Source organism: Sminthopsis crassicaudata, chromosome 2, assembly GCF_048593235.1.
Source record: "Sminthopsis crassicaudata isolate SCR6 chromosome 2, ASM4859323v1, whole genome shotgun sequence".
Lineage (NCBI taxonomy): Eukaryota > Metazoa > Chordata > Mammalia > Dasyuromorphia > Dasyuridae > Sminthopsis > Sminthopsis crassicaudata.
In genome coordinates, this window is record NC_133618.1 from 37073356 (window position 1) to 37089748 (window position 16393).

General features: G+C 38.4%; 1 pseudogene; it reads left to right on the forward strand.

Moving 5' to 3' along the window:
* Window positions 1–50: 50 nt before the first annotated feature.
* The window catches only part of LOC141554184 (uncharacterized), a 45456-nt pseudogene continuing 29113 nt past the window's right edge, over window positions 51–16393 (forward strand).

Here is a 16393-nt window from a genome sequence, read left to right on the forward strand (position 1 = left end):
TTGGGAAATGTAGTCTTTTGGCTGGCGCGCAGGCGCACCAGTTCATTCAAGGTACGGGTTTAAGGGACTTTGGGTAAAGCACTTGCTGCAGGGACTAGGCGGCGGAGGTGAGGGGCGCTAACCGAGGAGGTCTCTACCGTCTAGGCATTTCTTCTGTGAGTAACTGAATGGGAGAGAAAAGCCAGACACAGAGAAGTGGCTTAATATATTTGCTAAATAAATACCCAATTCATCCGCAGAAATTTCTGGTGCTTCTAGAAACTCCGTGCGCAGGCTCTAGCGCTCAGCCGGGCACAGTGTGCCATATTAGGACGCTCCGCTTCTAGACAGCCCTAGTCCTAGCGCGCATGTATACAGTGCTTTTCCCGGCCAAGCGCCCGGCGCCCTGATCTAGATCAGTCCAGAGCTGGAGCGGATGGATCTCAGGGGCCGGGCCTCTGTCCATCTTCTCTTGTGACACGTGCGGAAGCTGAGGTGGTGTGTCTGTGTATGTGGGTGGGAGACTTGTCCGTCACTGCCCCGGTACGATAACCCTCATAATCCCAATCCTCCCGCTCCTCAGAGAGATCCTCCAGATCCACTCTTCCAGCGTTCCCTCCCGCGCCCCAGCCCTCTATTTTCAGGGTCACTCAGTCCATCTTTATTAAGCTTCTGCTGTGCCAGAAAATTCCCGTTTCTAAAACCCAGGAGGAACGTCTGCGGAAAGGTGGAGTCAGATGTAATTAACAGTGACTCATTAAGCACTTATTACATAATAGAAATATGGTTAATATCAAATATATTCCCCATTGCTGTGGCTGATACAGTATCCAGTGATGTGGTTTGCAGGTACCAATTAATGTGAGACAGCAAATACTGAGGTTCAGTCACGTGAAAAAACACAATGGCCATTCTCTTTCGGCAGAGAAGTTACAGACAAAATGAGGAGATACAGGAGACACCAGGAGTGGTAAATATGAAAGAGAGTGGAAGAGAACATATCTAGGACTGTGGTTCCAATGATTAATGAAGTAAAAGTTCCCCAGTATAACTTGCAATTAGCCAAGAGAAAGGAAATACACAATGAACTGGGAGTGTCCCTTAGAGGGCAGACTAAGCCCGAAAAGGGATTTATCCTCAACAAGTTACCTAGAAAGGGGAAAAGTGGAGTCTGAGAGGACACTCCATAAAACATAATGGTGCTAAGAGAAATGACAAGTAGTATGAGAAAGCGATGGGGGAAAGACACCACAAAAAGGCCATCCCTTTGCTCAATTTCTCCTGTTATATGTGAGGAAGCTGAGGCAGTTTTCATGGGTATGTGTGTGTGTATTTGTGTGACAGAGAGAGACAGAGAGTCACAGAGAAAGAGAGAGAGAGAGGCACTTGTATGGAAGTGGGGTTCAACCATGAAACCTGACACGTTAGGAGCCATAATGCTACTAAAAAGGTAAATCGACAGTAAGATTTGGAGGAAAGTGTTGAAGTTTACCCATTGACTTCATTTCTCAGGTGAAAATACTAAAGAGAGCAGAAGAGTCACACACTCCAGCCTCCCACAGCTAGAAAGATACAGAATTACAATATGAACACTCTTAGACACAACTCCAAGGTTTGGCCTGATTCAGGCAAATATAAGGTATTTTTGATGTAGTCTCCTCTTCTTTTCAAATTCCTTTGAATTGAGGAAGGGATTGTACAATGCATTCCTCCCAACAATTCTGTGAGGAAGTTAGTATATTTTACAGATGTGGAAACTGAGGGTTTTAAAGGTAAAGTGATATGTCTAGAAAGAGATAAAACTTCCCACATCTTCTGACTTAATGTCCAGCACTCTTTCTCTGACACTCCATGTTGATTCAAGATATTACATTAATAATATTCTCAATTGGCTATTTTTTGAGATGCTCATGGAGCTGAAGGCTAATAAATATCTCATCAGTATATGTTATGGGTTCAGGGCAGAGCTGTCAATGCTATATTTCTTTTGCTAAGTTTCTCAAGTTTCCCTTTGTCTCTATTACTCTATCCCTGTTTTTCTGCCTCTATATCTATCTTTCTCTGTGCCTCTCTCTCTTTCTCTCATTGTTTCTCTCTCATTCTCTCTCCCTCTCATTTTCTTTCTCCCTATCGCCTCTCTTTGCATCTCTCTCTCTCTCTCTCTCTCTCTCTCTCTCTCTCTCTCTCTCTCTCTCTCTCTCTCTCTCTCTCTCTCTCTCTCTCTCTCTCTCTCTCTCTCACACACACACACACACACACACACACACACACACACACACACACTCAGTGAGAGGAGGGTTCACAGAAAAGATTTCCAAGAAATCCTGCTATGATATATCTACCTCTTAGAGAATTAACAGCTCCTAAGGTGCCAGGTGGGGAATGAATGGTACAAGACAGAGACATAGTTTGACAACTTTTAAAAATCTTGGCAAATAATTTTCCTTCCAAGTTCATGTAACCATGGAACTTTGAGTTGAAATGGACCTTAACATTTTACAGAAAAGGTCACAGAGGTCCAGAGGAATTAAGTGACTTGTTCAACTTCACACAGCTAATAGGTAATAGCAGAGGAAAGAAAGTTTTGAACTTAAGCCCCTTGACTCTAAATTCAGAACTCTTTCTACTGCCATGCTGTTTCATCATTTGGGGAGAATCCAAAAATCTCAAATGGGGAGAATTCTATGAGGCTTGAGTTAGGCTGCTCAACTTACCATTTTAAGGATCCAGATTACTTGGAACAACTCAACTATTAAATTACGAGTTCCTTGAAAGCAGCAGCTATCTTTTGCCTCTTTTTGTTTCCTTGACATTTAGCACAGTGTCTGGTTCACAGTAAGTGCTTAATAAATGCTCATTCATTAATTATTTTAATTTAATCCTGGGCAGATCAATCTAGCTTAATACTTCAGTATGCTATTGATAGTGATACATGAGAACAGCTGAACTTTACAGATCACTTTCAGGCTTACAAAGCATTTTGCATAGATCAGTAGTCCTCAAACTTTTTAAATAGGGGGCCAGTTCACTGTCCCTCAGACTGTTGGAGGGCCGGACTATTAAAAAACAAAAACTCACACTCTGTCTCTGCCCTTCAGCCCGTTTGCCATAACCCAGCGGGTGGCAAAAACATCCTCAGTGGGCCACATGTGGCCCACGGGCTGTGGTTTGAGAATCCCTGGCATAGATTATCTTATTTGGTTCCCACAACAACCAAGGGGAGTAGAATATGAGGGTGATATTAAGCCCATTTTACAGAAGATAAAAGTGACTAGCTCAAATGTGAGAGACAGGATTTGAACTCAGACCTCTTCTAGGTACCCGTCTATTACTCTTTCTCATTGTCTTTCAGTAAATGTGATGATCAGTGCTGGAGAAGTGATGAAGATAGAAGTGATTTAAGCTAGGTGGTGCAGAGAATAGAATGCTGGACCTAGAGTCAGGAAAACTCATCTTGCTGAGTTTTAATCCAACCTCAGACACTTACTAGCTGTGTGACCCTGCATAAGACATTTGCTGTTTGCCTCAGTTTCCTTAGCTATAAAATGAGCTGCAGAAAGAAATGGCAAATCATGATTTTTTTTTTTACATTTTTAAAATTAAGTTTATAATTATAATTTTTTTGACAGTACATATGCATGGGTAATTTTTTACAACCTTATTCCTTGCTCTCACATCTATTCCAAATTTTCCCTTCTTCCCTCCACCCCCTCCCTTAGCTGGCATGCAGTCCCATACATGTTAAATGTGTTATAGTATATCCTAGATACAATATATGTGTGCAGAACTGAGTTTCTTGTTGCAAAGGAAGAATTGGATTCAGAAAGTAAAAATCACCTGGGAAGAAAAACAAAAATGCAAGTAGTCCACATTTATTTCCCAGTGTTCCTTTTCTGGGTGTAGCTGATTCTGTCCATCAATTGGAACTGAATTAGATCTTCTCTGTGTTGAAGATATCTATTTCCATCATAATACATCCTCATACAGTATCGTTGTTGAAATGTACAACGATCTCCTGGTTCTGCTCATTTCACTCAGCATCAGTTGATGTAAGTCTCTCCAAGCCTCTCTGTATTCATCCTGCTGGTTATTTCTTATAGAACAATAATATTCCATAACATTCATATACCATAATTTATCCAACCATTCTCCAACTGATGGGCATCCATTCATTTTCCAGTTTCTAGCCACTACAAAAAGGGCTGCCACAAACATTTTGGCACATACAGGTTCCTTTCCCTTCTTTAGTCACATCATGATTTCTGCCGAGAAAACCCCAAATCAGGTAATGAAGAGTTGGATGTGGGTGAAATGAAATAATTAATTCAATCCATATTTATTAATTTCAGCTTATAGCCATTCTAAATCCTGAACTAGACACTAGGAATACAAGAATAAAGATCCAACTCCAGCTTGCAGGGAATTTGGAGTCATGGAAGTGATAGATAATACTTTTTGAAGAATTCAGGTGTTTCTTCCTCAAGGAGAAGCAGTAGACTTTAGTAGAGAGACCCTAGGAAAGAATACCAATCTTCCTCAGGAACCTATGGTTGAGGCTGTAAAGGATACTTTCCTCATACTACCAGGTGACTCTAAAAGGGATAATAGATACCTCTAACTGCCATATCTATTGCTAGTCTCTGTTTAGCAGAATAAAAATAAAAACAAAATATTTGGGCACCTACCTGCCAAAACATACCCAGGAACTGTATGAACACTATTATAAAAGACCTTTCAAATAAATAAAGTCAGATCTAAACAAATGGAAAAATATCAATTGCTCATGAGTAGGCTGAACTATTTTAACAAAAATGACAATTCTATCTAAATTGATTTAGCCTGCCAATTAAGGGCCCTCCCCAACCTCATGGGGTGCTCCCTTTCTAGTGGGTAAAAATGAGTTCCTCTGAGGAATTCGTCTTTCATATGCTCCCCCACTTTATTTCATATTTACCAGTTGCAGTGTCTATGGAATGCTTTCATTTTGTCTGTAATCTCATCTCCTAATTAAATCTACATTTGCCAAAATAGAATGATAATTATGAATTCTTCAACTGATCTACTAGTTCACAGCTATACCAATCAAACTGCCAAAAATTGTTTTATAGAACTACATAAATAATTTTAAAATTCATTTGGAAGAACAAAAGGGCAAGAAAATCAAGGGAATTAATGAAAAAAAATATAAAATTTGGTGGCCTAGCAGTACCAGACTTAAAACTCTATTATAAAACTGCCATCATTAAAGCCATTTAGTATTGGCTAAGAAATATAGTGGATCGATCAGTAGAATAGGTTAGATTCACATGACTCAATAATAAATGACTATAGTAATCTAGTATTTGATAAACCCTCAAACTCCAGCTCCTGGGCTAAGAACTCACTATTTCACAAAAATTGCTGAGAAAACTGGAAAATAATATGTCAGAAACTTGGTACAGACCTACATCTCACAACCCATACCAAAAAAAGATCCAAATGGTACAAGATTTGGGCTAAAGGGTGATACTGTGAGCAAATTAGGAGAGCAAGGGATAGTTTATCTATCAGATTTTTGGAGAAGAGAGAAATTTGTAACCAAAGAAGAACTAGAGAACATTATGAAATGCAAAATGGACAGCTTTGATTACATTAAATTAAAAAGATTTTACACCAATCAAACCACACAAACAAGTTTAAAAAGAAATTACAAAGCTGGGGAAAACAATTTTTTCAGCCAGAGTTTCTGATAAAGGTCCCATTTCTAAAATATGTAAAGAACAGTGTCAAATTTATAAGAATACAAGTCATTCCCCAATTGATAAATGATCAAAGGATATGAACAGACAATTTAAAGATAATGAAATTTAAGCTGTCTATAGTCATATGAAAAAATGTTCTAAATCACTATTGATTAAAGAAATGCAAATTAAAACAACTCTGAGTGAGATACCACCTCATATCTATTAGATTGGCTAAGATGACAGGAAAAGACAATGATAAATGGATGTGGGAAAACTGCATTGTTGGTAGAGTTGTGAAATGAAACCATTCTGGAGAACAATTTAGAACTATGTCCAAAAGGCTGTAAAACTGCATACCCTTTGGCCCAGCCATGTCAAAACTGGTTCTGTATTCCAAAGAAATCATAAAGGAGGGAAGAGGATTCACATGTGCAAAAATGTTTGTAGCAGCCCATTTTTGTAGTGTCAAAGAATTGGAAAATGAGTAGATGCCCATTGGGGAATGGGTGAATAAATTATGGCAATCATAAGTAATGGAATATTATTATAATATAATTAATAGTTATAATATAATAAATATAATATAATATAGTTAGAATAGAATAGAATAATATAATTATAATATTATAATAAACAAACTGATTTTAGAAAGGCCTGGAAAGTTTTACGCAAACTGAAGCAGAACAAGCAAAACCAGGAATACATTGTACACAGTAATAGCAATACTGTGTGAGGATCAACTATGAAAGATTTGGTTCTTCTTAGAGGTTCGGCAATTCAAGGCAATCCCAATAAACTTTGGATAGAAAATATCATCTGTATGCAGAAAAAGAACTATGGAAACTGAATGTAAATCAACACATGCTATGTTCACTAATTTTTTGTCTGTTGTTTTTTTTTCTCTAGTGGTTTTCCCCATTTGTTCTGATTTTTCTCTCCCAACAGAAAAAATGTATTTAAAAGTTAATATATATGTATAACCAAAAAAAAAAAATTACATTTTTTTTTTCAAAAAGGATAGATGTTCATGTGCCCTAGGGCATAGTTATAAAAATCAGGTGTGGCTATCTATGCCAGGAGCTAGGGTGACACCTGTTTAGGAGTCTACCTTTCCATTCAGAAATCATCATGCTCCACTTGATAGTAAATGCATCCTGGAAATCCCCCCATGCTAATCATCTGACTGGCCCATTCTCAACAGAGCTGGATTCTGGAGAAGACAATTTGAGGGTGTGTCTAGTTTGGGGGAGCCTTCCTCCTTCCCAGAATCCCCCTTTTCTCCAAGTTTTGGGGATATGACTGGTCCTGCGGAAGGGACTTTTCAGCAGGTGGTTCTTGGTGGTAACTGCTAACCCCGAGCATTAAGACAAGCATTTGGAAAGGAAATGTGACACCTGGATATTGCACATTATAATGGAACCAGCCAAGTGGGAAATGTGGCTTTTATATAGGTTTTGTGATCTCCATTAATTTCTCTGATATAGATTAGTCTTGAGAGAGCAGGAGAAGGGGTTGGTCAGCAATTTTCCCTCCCCTGCCAGGGCCTTTCTATTCACTGGGGTCTCTCTAAGTGCCTTTAATTACATTGAGCCATGGTAGATCCTATGTAGATTGTGGTTTGTCAGGCAGTGCATTCATTCATTTATTCATTCACCCATAATTAAGCACCTAACATACATCTGTGACAATGTGACAATTATAAATAAAACAATTGTTGCTCTCAAGGCCGGGTGGGATATGAGATCCAGTGGGAAGAAAGCCAGACTCGAAGTCACAATGCATAGATTTGAATCCTAGCTTTATACTGAATAATTCTGTCCAAGGGACAGTTTCACTGGACTTTATTGCTTTCATCTGTAAAAGAGAGACCTCCAATGTGCACCCCCACTCTAAATCTGTAAACATAGAAACCATTGGTGCTTTATCCACTGAGTCACCTCATTGTCCCGAACTAAGTAAGAAAGACCCAAATTCAAATCCAGTCCCTCTAGCTGTGTGACCCATGGGCAAGTCTATTTGTCTCATTTCTCTCAATTGTAAAATGAAAATGGGGCATCTAGGTGGCCTGGAATTAGGAAGATCCAAATTCAAATTCAGCTTTAGATGTTTTCCTATCTGTATGACTTTAGGCAAATCATTTAACTCTGCCTCAGTTTTCTCATCTGTAAAATGAGCTGAAAAAAAAAAATGGCAAACCACACCAGTATCTTTGCCAAGAAATTCCCAAACAGGGTCATGAAGAATGGGACATGACTGAAAAGAACTGAACAAAAACAAAAATGGGGATAATAACAGCACCTATATTGTAGAGAATGAAATAAGATGATATTTGTCATAGAGTAGGTGCTATGGAAATTATTATTCCCTTCCTAATATTAAATAAATGCAAAGTTATTTTTGATGACTGGGGAAGCACTACCAGGTGTGAAGGCAAGTCAGGAAGGGTCTCTAGTAGGAGCTGGAATTTAAATTGAATCTTTTTTTTTTTAATTTTTTAGGTTTTTTTATTAAAGCTTTTTAATTTTCAAAAGATATGTGTGGATAATTTTTCAACATTAACTCTTTTTTTATTTTTTTACAAAAATTTTATGCATAGGTAATTTTTCAGCATTGACAATTGCAAAACCTTTAGTTCCAACTTTTCCCTTCCTTCCCCCCTTTCCCCCAGATGGCAGGTTGACCAATACATGTTGAATATTCAACATTAACTCTTGCAAAACCTTGTGTCCCAATTTTCCCCCTCTGCCCCTCTCCCCCTTCCCTAGATAACAAGTAAGCCAATATATGTTAAACATGGTATCTATTAAACTGAATTTTGAAGATATTTAGATATTTAAGAGGTGAGAAGAGGAGAGTATGTATGTTGAGCCTGAGGGATGGTCCCTGCAAAGGCCTAAGGGAAAGGAATGGACACCTGGACAGAGATTTGTGACAAGATTAGTTTGGCTGCGGTATAGAGTGTGCCAAGGGAAACAGTAAAATCAGCCCAGAATGATTGAATGCAACTAATATAGTGAAATACTTGAAATGTCAAAGAGAGGAGTTTGTGTTTCATTCCAAAAGTAATTGAGTCACGGGAGTATAGAGCTCTGGTCTGGGGCCAAACCACCTGGGTTTAACTATGTCACTTAGTACATCTGTGAACTTGGAAAATTCATTGAAATCCCCTCAGCCTCAGTTTCCTCATTTGTGAGAAAGAGGGAGTTGGTCTGAATACCCGTCGAGATCCATTCTAGCTCTCAATCTATAATCCTTTGACATAAAATCCAGGATTTTATGGGTCTGTGCTTTACTATTATCATTTTGCGGGAGGATGGCTTTGCTGGAGGGGTTGAGGGGAGATTAGAGACAGAGGGACCAATTAGAGATTTATTTTTAATATTCTAAGAGAGAGAAAATGAAGAAGTCCTTGAACTAGGGAAGTGGATGAATTGGGGAAAGCACTGGGGAGATAAATCTGATAAGACTTGTAAAGTTGATTGGATGTGGGGATAAGATACAATCATTTATGAGCAAGACCAGAGCTAGTCAAGGATCTCTAAGACCTTGTCCAGATCTATATGAAGTCAGTGGGCCAAAGGACTCCACTGAAAGCAAGCATTTACTTACTGAATGCTCCCTTTACATGCTAAGTAACCCAACCAGACAAGAGCAAAATTGGAAAGTAAGTCAAGAAAGGTAACATGGTGTAAAGTCAACAGCTAGAAAATTTGGAATTCATAGGCTCCTAGGATGACTAATTTACAGTTGGAAGAGACCTTGGAGATAATTTTCATTTTACAGAGGAGAGAATGGACGCCTTGAGTGGTAATTTGTCTAGTCACACACTAAATAAATGGGAAAGAAGGGATTTGAATGAAATTCTTCATACACTATTTTGATGATCTTGGGTAAGAACTGCTCTGGTCCCATTCTGTCGGGGTTATGTGGGGGGGTACATCTACTCCTCAAGGTCCCCAGGTATCCAGGGGCTTTAGAAGTGTCTCTTCTCTACTACCATCACTTTAACCCCACCAGTTGTATTATTCCCATTGTTAAGACCTATATCTAAGTGCCCCAGTTCCATTTAACTATATAACAAAAAGTAGTTTTTACAAAAGGTGATTTTCTTCAAAGTTTTAACAAAAAAAATTGTATAAATAAAACCTCCACTATACCATCTCAGTCTCATGAAGAAAGGAGTGGAGTAGTACTAGTGCAAATTAGCTTCACAACTTATCACAGTTCCTATGTAGCATCAGTTCCATCAAATTCATATCCCAAACTGGCATTATTCCAGTATCTGTGTGTGGGGGAAGAGTTTGTAAAATTACCCAATAGTTAATAGAATAATTTCTATTCACAAAAAGGAATGTTAATATCAAATGTGGTAATATCAATTTTTTTGGTTCCACAGTTTGTTTTTTTGAGGTGCTGTTTTTTTTTTTCTTTTCTTTTCTTTCTTTTTTTTTAATTATAGCTTTTTATTGACAGAACATAGTTTTTCAATATTGTCCCTCGCACTCACTTCTGTTCCAACTTTTCCCTTCCTTCCCTCCACCCACTCCCCTAGATGATAGGCAGTCTTATACATGTTAAATATGTTATAATATATCCTAGATACAATATATGTATGCAGAACTGAATAGTTCTCTTGTTGCACATGAAGAATTGGATTCAGAAGGTAAAAATCACCTGGGAAGAAAAACAAAAATGCAAGTAGTCCACATTCATTTCCCAGTGTTCCTTCTCTGGGTGTAGCTGGTTCTGTTCATCACTGATCAATTGGAAATGAATTAGATCTTCTCTTTGTTGAAGATATCCACTTCCATCAGAATTGATCCTCATATAGTATTGTTGTTGAAGTGTATAGTGATCTCCTGGTTCTACTCATTTCACTCAGCATCAGTTCATGTAAGTCTCTCCAGGCCTTTCTGAAATCATTCTGTTGGTCATTTCTTACAGAACAATAATATTCCATAACATTCATGTACCACAATTTACCCAACCATTCTCCAATTGATGGACATCCATTCAGTTTCCAGTTTCTGACCACTACAAAGAGGGCTGCCACAAACATTTTGGCACATACAGGTCTCTTTCCTTTCTTTAAGATCTTTTTGGGATATAAGCCCAGTAGTAACACTGCTAGATCAAAGGATATCCACTGATTGATAACTTTTTGAGCATAGTTCCAAATTCCTCTCCAGAATGGCTGGATATATTCGCAGTTCCCCCAACAATGTATCAGTGTCCCGGTTTTCCCACATCCCCTCCAACATTCTGCATTACCTTTCCCTGTCATTCTAGCCAATCTGACAGGTGTGTAGTGGTATCTCAGAGTTGCCTTAATTTGCATTTCTCTGATCAATAGTGATTTGGAGCACCCTTTCATATGAGTAGGAATAGTTTCAATTTCATCATCTGAAAATTGTTTGTTCATATCCTTTGACCATTTATCAATTGGAGAATGGCTTGATTTCTTATAAATTAGAGTCAGTTCTCTATGTATTTTGGAAATGAGGCCTTTATCAAAACCTTTAACTGTAAAAATGTTTTCCCAGTTTATTGCTTGCCTCCTAATCTTGTCTGCATTAGTTTTCTTTGCACAAAAGCTTTTAAACTTGATATAATAAAATTTTTCTATTTTGTGATCAATAATGATTTCTAGTTCATCTTTGGTCAGTAATATCAAATTTTATATTATCTATCACTCCTATTAATAATTAGAATTCTAGTAATATAGACCTCTGACTATCCTGTTTCAAGATGTTGTGTATTTTTGATATTCCCAGTCCTTTGCATTATGCCTAGCTCATAGTAGAGATTTAATATATATTAAATTTGTTGAATCCCTTTCAAATATACAATCCTCATTTTTCTTTTTTTTTTTATTTATTTTTTTATTCATTTTTCCAAATTATCCCCTCACTCCCTCCACTCCCTCCCCCCGATGGCAGGTAATCCCATACATTTTACATGTGTTACAATATAACCTAGATACAATATATGTGTATAAATACCATTTTCTTGTTGCACATTAATTATTAGCTTCCGAAGGTAAAAGTAACCTGGGTAGATAGACAGTAGTGCTAACAATTTACATTCGCTTCCCAGTGTTCCTTCTCTGGGTATAGTTATTTCTGTCCATCATTGATCAACTGGAAGTGAGTTGGATCTTCTTTATGTTGAAGATTTCCACTTCCATCAGAATACATCTTCATACAGTATTGTTGTTGAAGTGTATAGTGATCTTCTGGTTCTACTCATTTCACTCAGCAACAGTTGATTTAAGTCTCTCCAAGCCTCTCTGTATTCCTCCTGCTGGTCATTTCTTACAGAGCAATAATATTCCATAACCTTCATATACCATAATTTACCCAACAATTCTCCAATTGATGGACATCCATTCAACTTCCAGTTTCTAGCTACAACAAAAAGAGCTGCCACAAACATTTTGGCACATACAGGTCCCTTTCCGCTCTTTAGTATTTCTTTGGGATATAATCCCAATAACAGCAATGCTGGGTCAAAGGGTATGCACAGTTTGACAACTTTTTGGGCATAGTTCCAAATTGCTCTCCAGAATGGCTGGATTCTTTCACAACTCCACCAACAATGTATCAGTGTCCCAGTTTTCCCACATCCCCTCCAACATTCATCATTATTTGTTCCTGTCATCTTAGCCAATCTGACAGGTGTGTAGTGGTATCTCAGAGTTGTCTTAATTTGCATTTCTCTGATCAGTAGTGACAATCCTCATTTTTCATAAACTTTCTTCCTTCTACCTAAGGCCCACACATTCAAACTAAAAAAAAAAGTAGTCTTCTTTCCAGCTCCATTTCTTTTAGCCTATCACCTTGATGAGTCTGAATAGTGTGGCAATCTGTGGAGTTTTTACTTATATACCTTTCCATGGTATATTCATTTTTTATCTCTAAATCCTTTCCCCCTTTGTATATAAGGTGTAGGGAAAGCACCCTTGGGTTCAAGCAGGTGTAGAAAGGGAGATGTCAATAAAGTGAAGAAGTAGGAACTAAAACTATTGTGAATTTTGAAGCCCGTTTATTTTCTCCCTTTCACTGGAAATGCTAAAATATATATCCTGGGAACTTATTTTCCTAAACTATCATGTTACCATAATTAAGGAAATCATGATGTATTCATATTAACAACTTTAATATCCCTGGAATGGGAAACCAGGCTTTCCCAGACTGTCTTTGTTAGTATATTTAAGGTAGTGTCAACATCTCAATATACATCCTTGTTCCCTCCTATATTTTCCCTCCTCCCTTAAGAAATCCCCAATGTTTATTTCCCCTATTAAACATATGATTATGATGAAGATCTTTGCTAAATACTTTTCAAGGCTAAGCCTGCTATGAGGTACTCTTTATCTCCCTCCTCCTAGTGTTGAGTTTGGGGAAAAGGGCCCCAAAAACTTGGGGTCCCAGACTGTTGTTGTGAGTTATCTCAAAAGAATTTTCAAACCTAAACTCATTTCCTAGTCAAGTGGCAAAATTTTATTGTAATTGTAATCCCATTACAAGTGGACTAAAATCCAAAAGAAATTAGCAAGGAAACAGAAGCAAAGAGACACATTTATCCAGCTTTCTATCACTGATGTGCTAATTCTGTGGCCCATAGATAGGGCCTGGGAGTAGTTTTGGGAATTTGGTTCTCACTGACCAGATTATCAGTCAGCAATCAATTGAGGAGGGGTCTATTCAGAATCATTCAGATAATTATTCTTAGATTGGGAGTATGGGAAGTCCCTGAAGCAGATTCCAAAGCCAGAAGATTTAGGATTATTGATTTATTATTAGAACAGAATTCCCCCTAAAATCAGGGAACCACAAAAGTCATTGTTATTTCCCCTAGAAGCTATATTACATCATTTCCCTTTTCAAGTAATTTGTACCTCAAATTCATTTGGGACAAATGGATATGAATATAATCCTCTGGAACTGCTTCACGCTGATAAGGAGTAGAGCTGTCCCTGCTTAGTGGGGTTCAGGAGAGGAGAAGTGATAGATTTGAAGATGGCAGCAGTAACATCAGAGTCAGTCACAAGTAGTTGGAAGTTCAAAGCTTGGAGCCTGAAGGAAACAAATCTCACAAGTAAGTTAAAAATACAGGAGCCAAATATGAGAAAAGAATAATGAAAAGTGGAATTAGGTGGGACAATAGTCAGGAACCCCACCCAGAGCAAGGCTGGGGTGGTGGTGGGGAGGTGAGGCTACCTGAATGACAATCATCCAAACAACTTTTTCTAGGATAAATAGGAAGGAATGTTTTCCCCAAAATCCCTGCTTTTGTCTCCTTTAAAGGGTAGGGGCTATGTCTGAAGCAGGGGCATTATACACAGTGAAAGGAGCACTCAGGTAACCGGGGGTGCAAGCACCATAACAGGTCCCTCAGAAATGCGAAGTAGGATGGAAAACCCATTCTACAAAATAAAGCATATCCCTCAGATGCACAGATGGTAGCTGAGGTCAAATTTTGTAGTAGCTTCCTAGTTATCTATCCCCAAGGATGATTACAATTACATGACATTATATGATAGTTCTCAGGAGGTTATGAAGAAGTTTTAAGGAAGGTGATGTAGAAGCATTAGGAGCAAGTTTGCCAGGATAATTTTGGAACGGATATCCTACAATTATTACGTGGGTAAGAGATCCTTTCTGGCAATAGAGGACAGTCAGGTTAAAGTTATTCCCCTGGGGGGATAGCCAGTACAAACAGGGTGACATCCAGGGTGGGAATGGTGACATTTGGGAAAAGGGCCTTTGTAAATTATGCACCAGATCCCATATGTGGCTGCCTTGGGGATGCTGAGGGAACACCCAACCATCCTGAATTTCCCCACTGCCCACGGAGTTCCCCAGCCTGACTAAAGATTAAGGAGTTATCTCCCACTGGTGGGGCCCACAGAGTGACACCAAGAAAGCTGAAGAGAAGATCTGAAGAAACTCTTGTCCTCTGAGCATTGTTAAAGATACACCTGGAAAAAAGTGAAAAATAACAAGAAAGAAAGAAAGCTAATCTTAAGTGCCTCAGCCACTTTGTGAGTTATTTGGGAAGTGGAGGCTGGGCCACTGTTGCTCTGCAAAAAGCTGGGCTGGAAGACATTCCCACTGGCTGGTCTCTGGGATTAGAAGCTGGTCTGAGGGTATTTGAAACCACTCAGAAGGAGAAAGGGTGTACCCCTTTTTCTTTGGCAAAGGACTTGCTCCTAGGAGCTATGAAAGACTGTAGGAGTTTGGGGGCTGGGGAGATAAGGGTGCCATGCTCAGGGATAAACAGGGAACAGCATAAGAAGCTGAATCTGTAAGCCTGTTTCTCTTGCATATTTAATAGAAATTTTTTTTTGCTGTCAAAAGCTCTTTCCTTTTCATATAATCTCAAGAATATGCAAAACATGAAAGGTATACTTAGAGTCAGAATATATAGTCACTCTCATTCTTTTCCCCAATTAGCAAATTTTGTCAGGGTAAAAATGCTCTTAAGCCGGTGGAGGGTGAGAACCTCCAACAGTTGGTACAAGGTAAGCTTAGAGGCTTCCTCAATTAGAAGGGCTGTGGCAGCTAGCTCTTAGGCAAGAGACCCCTAGGACCTGGCCCCACTTTCCATCAATGAGAGCACATACATGATAGGATAAAGCATCCTTAGTTCTGTTTAACATCCAGTCATGCAGTAACAATTCCACCTCATAGCCAGACTCAGGAATAATTAAGTAGGAAACAAAGTAACAGAACTAGGCAATTGAGTCAGAAAAATCCCACCTTAAGCAAAGGCTAAGTTGTCCTTCCAACTCTTGCCCAGATAAGACATGTACCCAGAAACTTAATGGCATTTCTTTTGAAGGATTGGCTATCAAATTCAGAACTCAACAGATTATCAGTTATAGTCCCAAACATTTTATCTGTAATAGCAAATTCTACCAATTGCAGTTTAGGACTAGATACATTATTTTAAAAGTTTACCAGGATTTAAACCCAAAAAAGATCTTGTTTAGCATGTTTTATATGTTTAAACTTATCCTAGAGTAAAAGATCAATCATTAACCAAATTTATAGATTCTTAGCAAACACATTCCTTGTTTAGAAAGCAAAAACCCTAAACAGGCTCAGTTCTCAGGGTGATGACCTTGCTTACTTTGATGGTTTCAAGAAAACTGGAAAGTTTACAAATTAAAGGGAATTGACAGAGACCTCAGGGAAGGGGCTGAATTTGCAGTTGCCCACCCCAATTATTCTTAGTGTTTCCATGGGCTGTGCTATTTGATACCTCTCCCTGCTCTGTGAAGGGGGAAAAAGAGTTGCATGATGACAATAGCTCCCAGTACCTTAGTTAACAATTTTCCTAAGTAATAGCCAAATGCTCTTAGCTGTAAAGTCCAGAAAATTTAGAAAAGAAACAGAAGCAAGGAAAACAAATTTATCTATTTCTCCATGTTATTGATATGCTAATTTTATATCCTAAGGGTAGAATGAAGGAGTGGTCTCAAAAATTTGGTTATCACTGACCAACAGGCAGTAATGTTTGTAGGACTATTCTAAGGCTAGAAGACTTGAAATCATTGACAGACTGTTAGAACAATAGTCTCAGGATCACTAATATATCTTCCCTAAAGTTTAAGAGAAGAAATATTATTATATTCTTAGACCAGAAGACTTTTATAATCATTGACAGAACAATAGCATTCTTAG